Here is a 12212-nt window from a genome sequence, read left to right on the forward strand (position 1 = left end):
CCTGGTGGCCCAAGAGAGACCGGATTCAAGGAGAATGAAAAATGACTGCAGATAACAGGAAGGGCAGGAAGCATCAGAACACCACTTCCACTTCTCTTTCTTTAATTCCTGCAAACTACAGGATCACCTGGATCTTCCATCCCTTCTGGGACTGCACTGTTCCCTAGCGATGGGAGATTAAGGAAGGAAGCTGGAGAGACTGTCAGAGACCTAACCATTTTATGAAGGCCATTCCAGCCCCCTGTGCACTGCTGAATATCCAGTGCATGCAATGCCAGGCTGTGGGCTTTCATGGGGCTCAGGGCTGACGTGCGAGAGTCGTCGTTACCTCAGCACAGCTGCTCCTATTCGTCTACCTGCTCCTTCTGTTGCTCAATAAACATTCTTTGGCCACCTGCTTTGCACTAGATGCTGGCAATTTAATTCTGAACATGACATAGTCCCTGCCTTCAAGGAAGTTTGAGCCCTTTTATTTCCATCCAGTGAAGAAGAAAGAAATAGGAGAAAAAAGTCAGACACATGAGCTATGCTAGAAGTTGCAGGTTATATTTTTTTTCCTTTTAAACCAACTCCTTTTGCCTGAACTTTTCCTTCTTCATCTTTTTTTTTTCTTCATCTTTATTATAAAGACTTAACAGGTTTTCTGAAACAGCTATGAACTTTTAATAAAGTTTCAAAATGCAACTGATCCTCATTATTTGTGCATTGCCTGTTTGCAAATTCGCCTTCTCACACCACAGCTCTCATTTGTAATCCCAGATCGATACCTGCGGTGTTTTTTTACAGCGACTGAACACATGCACATGCGCAGAGTGCTGAAAATCTGAACTGCCTGATGCACACAATCCTAGTTGAGGTTGGAACACTAGAAACTTCTAATGCTTTGGCATGTTTCAAATGTTCTAAATAAATACTGTTGTATATAAGTATCCTTTCTGTGGCCTATTTATTGTTCTGGTTTTCACATTTTTGTGTTTTACTGGTGATTTTGTGGTTTAAAATGATCCCTAAGCAATGTGCTGAAGTATTGCCTAGTGTGACTACATGCAAGAAGGCTGATGTGCCTTAGATTAAATATATGTGTCAACTGAGCTTCGTTTAGGCACAAGTTTGAGTACTGCTGGATAGGAGTTCAATTTTAATGGATCAACAATATATATTAAATAAAGTGTCCTTATACTTTATACTAGCTGATGAAAATGTTGTGACCAGAGGCTCACAGGAACCTAATCCTGTATTTTTCCTAGGAGCACTGGTTCACTAGTCACTAATTCAATGTTCATGGTGAATTCAGAGAACATAACTACTATGAACAATGAGAATCTACTCTGTGTTTTTCAGCATGGCTTCCATGTATTCACCAAATCACTATTTTACTGTTCTTCACTGCTACCTTCTCTGTTCTTCTCAGATCCTGACAGATCTATGAAGTTTTTGGGAGTTCTCTCCCAATCAAATCACAAACATTTATTGAGAATATTCTATATGTAATGTACAAAGGTGAGGAAATTTGGAGGGAATAGAGTTACTGGGAAGTTGATTCCCATTGGTTCACATAGCTGTGCACAATGCTTTAGAAGCTGCTGTAGAGTCAGGTCAACTCAGACTTGATATCCAGCAATCAAGGGATCTAAAGTAGATATGTTATTCATCCAATGAGGCTGGAAGAGCATTCTCTAGCAAAATTCCATAACTCTCATGTCTACGTGAGAGGCTTTCAGAAAATAAAGGGCTATCTCCCAAAGATTAGTACATTTAGGGTAGGATCTGGCACCAGGATAATTCTGAGGCCTAGCAGTTTGAGAAGTATTAATCAGGCACATATCAAATTGGCAATTTATTGGGGTAGGAGAGCAAAAGACTAATTTTTGACTTGGGTGAATGAAGCTGTTTTAGTGAGTACAGCTCAGTAGCCAATAAGCATAGACTGTTGCCATCGCCTCCCTCTCTTGTCTTCTTCCCTTTTTCTGGTTTGAATCTCGAATTCTTACCAGAACTACCCATCAAGGTTTCAATTTCCCTCCTGATAAACAATACTAAACAGACACAGTGAGGCTGTATCTCATAATTTAGAGAGGGCAAATGTATGTACAAATAACTTGGCACTGAGGTAGCAGGTGCTAAGTGTAATAAGACACAAACAATATGCCATGAGATTTGGGGTGGGGGAAGACTTCTCTGACCAAGTGGAGGTTCTGGCCAGTCTGCAGTCTAAATGAATGATTCCTTATTCCTCATCATTTCAACATGTGTACATATGCATGTAAATCCATATTAGTTTAAACAAAATTGTTCAGTGAGGTTGCTTTTTAACTTCGCTCTTTACATCTTTTTAATAGGTTTACATCTACTACGTATACCTGAGCGTAAAGTAAACCACACTTACGTTCTAACATTTATAATGTAAAATTTATTAGATATAATAGACTGAATATACGTGGTATTTGTGATAATTACAAAAGTTGTAACAGAAGATGTGACCCACATTACAAGACTGTTCATATGGGAAAATTCAATTTGAAATGTAATTTAGACTTACATTTGCCAGTGAATTTAAGGATAGGGCAATATCTGGCCTCATGATCTTGGCCTGGGCATGTTTTTCTACAGCTATCTTGGGAATAATACTGCTTTCTAGTCAGTGACTCTGCAAGCTGGTATCACATGAGCAGAGAAGATTTTCTTACAAAGGAGATGTCAACCTCTGGAGGTCTATCAAGCATTCTATATTTTCTCTGTGTAAGACACAGCAGTGTATAACAGAGGCTGCTACTTCAACATATCCACAGTGATGGGGAAGCATAAATAGGAGTAAAAAGAAAGAAGAGGCTCATTAAGCCCAGAAAAGTTCTGCCTATAGAAGAGTGATAAAAGCAAATCTGTTCCAATGTGTTGTATTGTATTCAGGGTTTGTGTGGATAAAAGAGACTTTTAAATTAAAAAAAGGGGGATCCCTGGGTGACTCAGTGGTTTGGCACCTGCCTTTGGCCCAGGGCGCGATCCTGGGGTCCTGGGATCGAGTCCCGCGTCAGGCTCCCGGCACGAAGCCTGCTTCTCCCTCCTCCTGTGTCTCTGCCTCTCTATGTCTATCATGAATAAATAAATCTTTTAAAAAAATTAAAAAAAAGTTCATTCCTTTGTATGTTGACTAAAAGAAAACCGTGTTAAAATCAGAGAGCATTATGGCATTATTGAGACTCCTAAGTGATGACAAGAACATTAGCATACAGTTAATTTCTAAGGCAAAGGAAATAAATGGTACTCAAGAGCTATCTACATGTAAGTGAGAGACATTTTATATATACCCCTGCTGAGTCTCACATGGTCGGGATATATTTCATGTGAAGCTGTTGTTTTTAGGTAGGACAGTCTATAACTCCAACACCACTACTTAACTACTTCCCAGAAATGGAAAGATGAAGGCAAAATTTCAGTAACCTTAAAATAAGAACTGTAATTTGTACATAACAATATTATACATTTTTAAAGTTAAAACAGAGCAGTAGTTCTCAACTGAACAGGGGAAATTTGACAATGTCTGGAAGACATTATTGATGGTCACAACTAGAGGGGATTAGTGCTTCTGGTATCTACTGGATAGAGGCCAGGGATGCTGCCAAACATCCTACAATACACACACAACACATTCCCTCAAACAAAGAATTATCTAGCCCAAAATGCCAGTGTGCCAACGTTAAGAAAGCCTGGAGTGCTTGATGAAACAAGAGAACAGAAGCGTTAGGGTATTAGAGACCTTCAGAAAAAAAAGACATGCTGATAGTAGAGTCAGAAGACAGAGTGACTGATAATAATCAATTCTGCTGCTATCTAAAGGACAATTTACAACTAGGAATGACTGGTGGGAAGTTCTCCCAACAATATCTTACATTATTTTAGATCTGTGATAGATTATTAAAGGGATGTCGCTGATATTTAGGTTAACCTTTGAAAATATCATCATGAAGAACAAACTTATTATTGTTCTGTCATACAACTGTAAAAGTTACAGTAAGAGTAATGGGCCAAGTGGAACATAGGTTTGGCCTAGTACAGTATCACTCATTTTACACTTTTTACATACTCAGATACAGTGGAGGCTCCCAACGGATTCTTTCTAGCCCCCTTATTTTGAAACTGGCAATTTATCTAGGTCCTGGCCCAGGCTAGATAAACTGAGAAGGCAAGTTGTCAGTGTGGTCTCACTGTGCTGAGGGTTAAGAGGGTGCTGGAAACACAGAGGGGAACTGCCCTAAATTGCAAGTAACATAGCTGCTGAGGGGAAGAGACAGAGCAGGGGCTGAGGTACACATGTCAGATACACTAGGAGAAGGAGAGTAAAAGGAGAATGAGTAGTAAAACTGGTCACTGGACCTGTAAGAAGGTCAAGACTGTGTGGTTTCCTTTCAAGGTAAGAGATTCTGGAGGCTTTTAGCGTTTCTTCATGTAGAACATTTAGGAACATTACTGTTGGGAACATAGTCTGTGGGTGTGAGGTGACTCCCACTCGCTTTGCTGTCACATCATCGGGATTTACTTACTTTCTCTGCAGAATATGTTCTCTCAACTAATAGAAAAATTTTAAATGTAAATAATGATTTTTGAAATTAATATTTTTTCTCAAAATATTTGTTATTGAAACAAATTAATGAAGAAAAATACATATCAGTATCATCTGCATTGAGACTCTTCATGGGACAAAAATAAGAACCTTTTTAAAATTTACCTTGTAAGTTAAGATTTTGGGTTAGTTCTCTTCAGACAAAGGAAGAAAACTTTAAATATTCCTGAAATCTTTAAAAAAGATTTTATTTGTTTGGGAGAGAGAGTGAGTGAGAGAGAGAGCATGAGTGGGGAGAGGGGCAGAGGGAGAAGCAGATTCTCTGTCGAGCAGAAAGCCCCAAGTGGAGCTCCATCACAGAACCCCAGGATCATGACCTGAGCTGAAGGCTCATGCTTAACCAACTGAACCACCCAGGTGCCCCAAATATTCCCGAATTTTTAAAACAAATCCAAACGTAAGTTAATTTTTATCTGTTTCATAAAACAAATCAGAGATAAATCACAGTGTATTTTCTTTGATAAAAAGAATTACTAAAGTTAAGAAAAGACATAAATCAGTATTATTCTTTAACAATAGGAAGGAGGCAATAAAGTTATGATTGTATTTTCAATGATTTAGTGTACATTTACTAACTTTTGATATTTGGAAAATCTGTTTAAACATACCAAAAAACAAGCACTATGTATTATAAACAGGTTGTTGGATTTAACATAATAAAATTATTTCTGTGGTTAAAAATAATTCTCCATGCACTCTTGATACACTCTCCTTTTACTCTCCTTCTCCTAGTGTATCTGACATGTGTACCTCTTGATACAAGAACCAGTAAATGGAATTTTTTTTTTCTGTATGACATGATTTTTGAAAATAGTGATATACAGCACAATTAATCCAGGCTTCATTTTTAGGAAAAAAAACCCAAGCATTTTCAGAAACTTAAAAAAACTGGGCATTTTAGGAATTAAAACAAAAAGGAAATTGGGCATTTCAGTATCTTGAAACTTAAAAAAGAAATCTATTTTAAGTGTCTGCTAATATATCTAGGATATATTGGTGGAAGAAAAAAATCGGAATATTAAGTATGATCCTAGTTTCACCGAGAAAAAGAACAAACATGAATAAAGACATGTGTGCTCACATTTGCAGAAAACATTTTTAACAGGACATGGAAGAAACTTATTAGAGTGAATAGAAATATTAACCAGAAGGGCTTTATTTTTAATTTATACTATACTATATTGGTTAAATTTTTAAGCCTATGAGCATATATTACTTTTATAGTAAAAAAACCTTAAAATTATTAAAAAATTTTTTAAATAGGAGTTTTATTGGAAACTTTCCTCCCCAAATAAATGGATGACATAGGTTAATGCTTAGGCTAGCAAAAATAAAAAGATGAAGAAAAAATAAGGTCCAAAATACAACACAAATAAACCAAGGCTGTCACAGTCAGCACTATTTTTTTTTCAGAACTTTGTAGTTATTTTCCCCTCTGTGATGGAACCAATATTTTCCTTCTATTAGATGCAAACTGACAGCATATCATGCTAACAATGTTCTGGAGTGAGCCTGAGGAAAACATTCTCCTCCTGCTCCAAGGTCTAGGTAACCAGGGATATGTCTGGGGACTCCCAGATCAACTCCCCATGAGAGACCAGCTCTGTGCCTGCCTCCTGCCCTGGGAGAGCCCGATGCTATTATCACCCACTGACACTGCAGTTAACTTGAGGAAAAGCTGGGAGGTACCTGGGGGCTTGCAGCAATGGGACAGGTTGTGTTCCACTTGGACAGACTTAAAGGATTTAGCAGCTGTCAAGCTTCTAAAAGATATAATTTTACTTCTTATTCTATAGTTTGAATAGAAACTATTTGAATATTCAGTATTCAAATATATTTTAATAGAAAGAAGAAAGAAAACTACTGAGGTTTCCTTAAAAAAGTATAGAGAATATAATTCTAAAAACTTCCACATGGAGGTGGGTACCATGAAGAAGACACAAAACAGGAATATAAAAGCCAGTGTGACACAAAATGTAGCTGGCTGTGCAGGTAACAGCTGTCTGTGCTGCTGATGAGAAGTGGGGGAAAAAAGGGCACTGGCCTGAGAACATGAAGGCACCCCTCTTAATTGGGGTTGAACAACACTCTTACAACTTTTCTGGATCTTAACTTCCTTATCTGTAAAATGAAGGAATTGACTTGAATCACTGTAGATGATCTCTAAGGTTCCTTCCAAGTCACCAATTCTGTAATTCTAAGAATTTAGAACCTTCTCCTCCCCAGTTCTAGGTACTTATGAAAGACTACTTTTCATATTCTTCTTTTTAATATATATGATGATAAATATAAAACTTTACATGAAATTAAACATCTGATAGAATTTGTGGCAGGATCTTGATAAAATCAAACCATATATATTCTGATAAAGGAACTCGACTGAAGAAATAAAACTATGCCAGGTGCTAAGGAAGCCCAATGATACATTTCTCAAGGGCTGGCTATTGGCATCATGACTCAGAGTGTACCCAAGGCATTTTGATTACCTGGGACAACATTGCTGTTTCTTCTTTTTACATAAGCAGAAATCATTCTTGATATTTTCCTGCAGAGGAAAGTCAAACATTATCTAACTATACATCTGGTACAACCCTAGGAGGAAAACCAGGTAGAGGATTCTATTTTAACACATGGATTAGACCAAGCAGATCAAATCATGCTTTTCAACAAAAGAAATCTATGAATCTTAAACTCTAAAGGTCACTTGAGTTCCCTCTCAACTATGAGAACTTTACTTCTCCCTTGCCTACATGGAGTCCTAACCTCTGCAACTTCCTTGATTTACCTATTTTAAGTTTGTTTTTTTTTTACCTAATTTAAGTTTAAAAATGTTTTACATTGCATGTCTGCAAGTTCCTTGACATCTATTTAGAATCAGAGTTTGGCAGCAGCGGGATTAGCCTGAGGCAGACCTCAGGGTATTTGAAGAATTGGTCTGGTGGCATATAAATAATAAAGGTATATTTTAAGTATGGACATCAGTCTGTGAGAGGAAAAAGCAAAGCACAAAAACATTAAAAAAAAAAAAACAGCTAAGACTATGATGCAGTGAGTTCTTCTAAGTGGAGGGGGAGGGGCAGAGACAGTGAGAAGTGGGGATCTGAGAAGCAGGTGAGAGGTCTCTATCCACAGGATCACAGGCACATCAGGAAGAGGAAGGGGCAGAAAGGGCAGTACCAACTTCCCATGCAGCCAGTAAGATATTCCAATTTCCTTTATCTCCTCCAGCTGAGGCAGAACTGGTTCAAGGCCACTGAACACAGAAGTGGGAGTTGAGTAACCCCAATTTTAAAGGTCAGCATGATGTGGAGTCAGGGATACCAGTAAGTTGCTATAAGTAAAGGTTCTGTCTTTCATAGTATCTTGGGCAGTTCATGACACAGGCTATGAATGTTGGCAGCTGTTACAATGACTCTCTGGGTTAATGTTATAAATGCTTTTACTGCATTAAATGTCTTCAGGTTGTACATTTACATTAGTATCTCCCTAAATTCTAAAATCTGGTGCTCAATTCCAAACAATGGATAATGTTACACATGTAGCATTTGCCCAAATTGCATATCAATCCTTTGAAATGTATCCCCTGTTGTCTCCATACTGCCACAGGCAACCATTGCCATATGTCCTTGCTATGTTTGAAACTGGTGCTTCACCTAGAAACACTTTTTTCCCTTAGTTCTTTGTAGCACAGGCTGTTCTCATATAACCCAATCAGGAACCCCAGGAGTCTGGTAACACTGGTTCCCTCTTAGCTTTCTGTTGCTAATTTTAGGTTATTATACTTTCTTTTTTAGAAGTAATCTCTACACCCAATGTGGGACTTGAACTCACAACCCCAGAATCAAGAGTTGCATGCTCTACCAACTGAGTCAGCCAGGTGCCCCACAGGCTATTATACTTTCAAAACATACCTCCTTGGATGTCTTGACACCTGGCTAGACTATCCTCTGTTTGTCTTTGCAGCTGTTACCTTCAGATCTTGTGGTCACTAACATAATGGTTCTCAATGTTGGCTGCATTAAAATAATCTGGAAAGCTTTTGAAATCCACGCATGCTGAGCTCACATTCCAGACCAATTAAATCATTTTGTGGGTATGGGGACAGGCATCAGTATTTATTTTTTTCATTTCTTAGGTGATTTCAATGTGAAGCCAAGGGTGAGACATCTGTTTTAACACAAGAATGAAGGACTTCGGCTCTTGGTTTACCAGTGTCCCCTTCATCCCAACTCTTGCAACCATCCCAGGATTTTAATATCCAAGGGAACAACCTGTGCACCACTCTGGGTCCTAGTTCCTTGGCCAGTTTAATTCTAATGTGTCCTTCAGCTCTTATACACTCTGTGAATTTATCATAAACTCAAGTTGCCTGACATCTGAAATATTAAATAAGCAAAAGAGTCTGGGTTTAAAGGCCACAGTTCCAGCCTGTTAACTTCTTTAGTGTAGAACACTCTGGCTCCAGCTGGGTGTGTGTGGCTTACTGCAACCTTACAGAGAACCTTGCTTTCTAAGTTGGCTAGTCTTCTGATTCCATGTCCTTTCCAAGTTGGCAGATCCTTCATGGAATGTCTGTCACTCCAGTAACTCTCTTAACAACATTATCAAGTCTCTTATCCTCTTGTGCTTTATCACATTCACAAATGCTCCAAATATGTATCTAACTAAATATGCCCTCTCCACTGCTATGGCCAGGATGCTGAGTACTACTGAAGAAAAAAAATCCAACTACACAGAATTAAGCTGCCTACATTTTTATGGTATCCAAACAGCAGCTCTCAGCATTACTCAGGAACCTCTGTGTATGTTCCAAATGAGCTCCTGCTCTTACTACCTTTACAGGTACCCTAATGGCCATTATTCTTCCTGACTCCTTTAACTCTCACTTTTGAAGTGGACCTCTTTTATGCTTTGGAGAACATAATGATAGCCTTATTTTCCAGACTTCCACTCTATCAACTTATCTACTGATGTGGGGGCACTGCTCTAAATTCAACACTGTTGACATTTTTTGGCCAGATAATCCTTTGGTGGGGTGTGAGTTGCCCTGTACATTTTACATGTTTAGATATTTTACCTATGAGATGCCAGTAGCATCCCCCCACATGCATATATTTGCAAAAAAATCGTCAGACATTGCCAAATGTCTCCGGGGAGGCAAAATCACCGTAGGTTGAGAACCACTGCTCTAAGCCAAGACTAATCTATCAACCGGTCTTTCTGATAAAAACCTCTTGCTTTCTCCAAGGTCCATATGTGCTTTCTTTATCTATCTCCAATCTGAAGCTGTCCATTGGTTTTGTCTCCTTAATATATAATTTTACATGTCACTCCAGCATATAAAAAGTCATTCTTGGAAGTGTGTTACCCACTAGGCATTATCGGTCTTTTTTTTCCTCCAAGTGAAGCTCCAGGAATGATGTTCATGAGTCCACTTGCTGAGTGCTGAGTTCTACTCTTCAATCCTTGTCCTACTAGTATCAATCACTGATACTTCCACACAGGTGCCAGGGTTCTCCTGCTCACTAAATGCTTAAACAGCCTAACTGGCTATCTCTGACAATAAGGACTACACCCTCCTTGAGCCTCTCTCCTCCCCTGGTTTCTAGGGTACTTTTTTCTGGTTCTTCCTTCCACTTTGATTGATTGATTATTCTTTCTTAATCTCTCCTCTTCCTCAGATTGTTCCTGAAACACTAGTGTTTTTTTTTCTTAAGATTTTATATATTTATTCATTAGAAACAGAGAGAGAGAGAGAGAGAGAGAGAGGCAGAGACACAGGCAGAGGGAGAAGCAGGATCCACACAGGAAGCCTGATGTGGGACTCAATCTCGGGACTCCAGGATCACGCCCTGGGCCGAAGGCAGGTGCTAAACCGCTGAGCTACCCAGGGATCCCCAGACACTAGTGTTCATTTGGGATTCTGTCCCTGGCCTTTCTCTCAGAACTCTACAACGTTTTTTAAATTTTTATTATTATTTTTTTACATTTGTTTTTATTTAAGTTCGATTTGCCAACATATAGTATAACACCCAGTGCTCATTCCATCAAGTGCCCTCCTCAGTACCCATCACCCAGTTACTCCATCTTCCGCACACCTCCTTTTCTGCAACTCTTTGTTTCCCAGGGTACATCCCCTCCCCCCATCACCTTCTTTATAAGCTTCAACTCTTCCGCTATAATATAATGAATATACTGACTCCTCCTCATGTAATTTGAAGCCCTACCTTCTCTCAAATTCCAGTCCTGCATGTCTGACTCCCTAGGGAATATTTGTACCTGGGAGCATTATAGACACCACTAACAAATCAAGATACCTAACACTGAACTCATCACAGCCTACTCCCTACCACTACCTGTCTCTAGATCCCCAAATCTTCCTTATTCTTTTATTATTTCTGTGGGACCTCCATCCATTCAGTTGTATTGATAAGCCAGGGCTTTAGCACAATCCTAAATTCCAACTTCCCTAATCACATCTAATCAATCAGAAAATCCTGTCAGTTATACCTTATACCTTCCCTTTTATTTTTAACATGCAAATCTGTCCCTGTCACTCCCTGGACTACCTCCTCTAGTGGATGCCCTTGTCTGAAGGATTTACAACTAAGCACTTCAGCAGAGCACACCAGGCTCTCCGTGGCTTGGCTCTTGCATTTTTCCTCTCCTTCTCTCCATTAGACCCTAAACTCTCCAAACAGGACTGTACCATATCACACCTTCCTCAAGTTATTTCCTCTGTTAAAATGTTTTTTCTAAGATCATCTACCTAGCGTATACTTTTTCATCCTATAAGCCTCAGCTTAAACATGAACCTCTCTGGAAGCTCTTTCTGGACTCCTCAGGGGCACATTTATAGGGTTTTTTCCTGTGTGCTCCCAATGCATTGTGCACACATCTTCGTTAGAGTTCCTGCCACAGTCCATGGGAATTGACATAGTCTGTGGGTGTCTCACCCACCAGCCTTCAAGCTCCTGATGGGCAAGTGTTTTGCCTACTCAATCTTGTTTCAATGAGGACTAACAGAATGCCCAGGATGGAAAGAAGCACTCAATAAATACAGGCTAAATGACTGAACAACATAAGAGGTTCAACTGTCAAAAACTCTACAGGGGAGAAAAAACTGTATCATGACATGGTATTTGTACAAAAAAAAAATGTCAGTCTAAGAGGTCAAGAAGTGAAGTTATTCAATCTAAGGCAAGAGCTAATGTTAAATAAAATAAGTTTAATAAGTAATTTATATGATGGTATAGTGCTTATTAAGTTCTTCTACCAAAGTACTACTATCATCAAAAGAATACTGACCCATATCCCTGGGGGATCTGATGGCACAGGCTAAAAAACATGACATTTCTCTGGCTAATATGTCCATATTCATTTTAACTTGAAAACACTTTGAATTACTAACAAGTAAGAGGAATGCTCCAGGAAAAGAGAACATGTTTATTCTGTGGGCTCCAACGACCTTTAGTATTAATGCATGACAGTGTCAGCATCATAGTTATAGCAATAAATGTACAGTGGAAATAGCATCTCACTTAAAGTCACAAGTTCCATCACCTGGGCTGTGACTTGGGGTCTACTTTAATCT

At 38.9% G+C, this 12212-nt stretch overlaps 1 protein-coding gene across 18 annotated transcripts in view; it reads right to left on the reverse strand.

Moving 5' to 3' along the window:
• The window catches only part of AHI1 (Abelson helper integration site 1), a 199003-nt gene that overhangs the window by 30262 nt on the left and 156529 nt on the right, over positions 1-12212 (reverse strand). The gene's annotated exons all lie outside the window — the stretch shown is intronic.

The sequence above is a fragment of the Canis lupus genome, chromosome 1, assembly GCF_048164855.1.
Source record: "Canis lupus baileyi chromosome 1, mCanLup2.hap1, whole genome shotgun sequence".
Classification (NCBI taxonomy): Eukaryota; Metazoa; Chordata; class Mammalia; order Carnivora; family Canidae; genus Canis; species Canis lupus.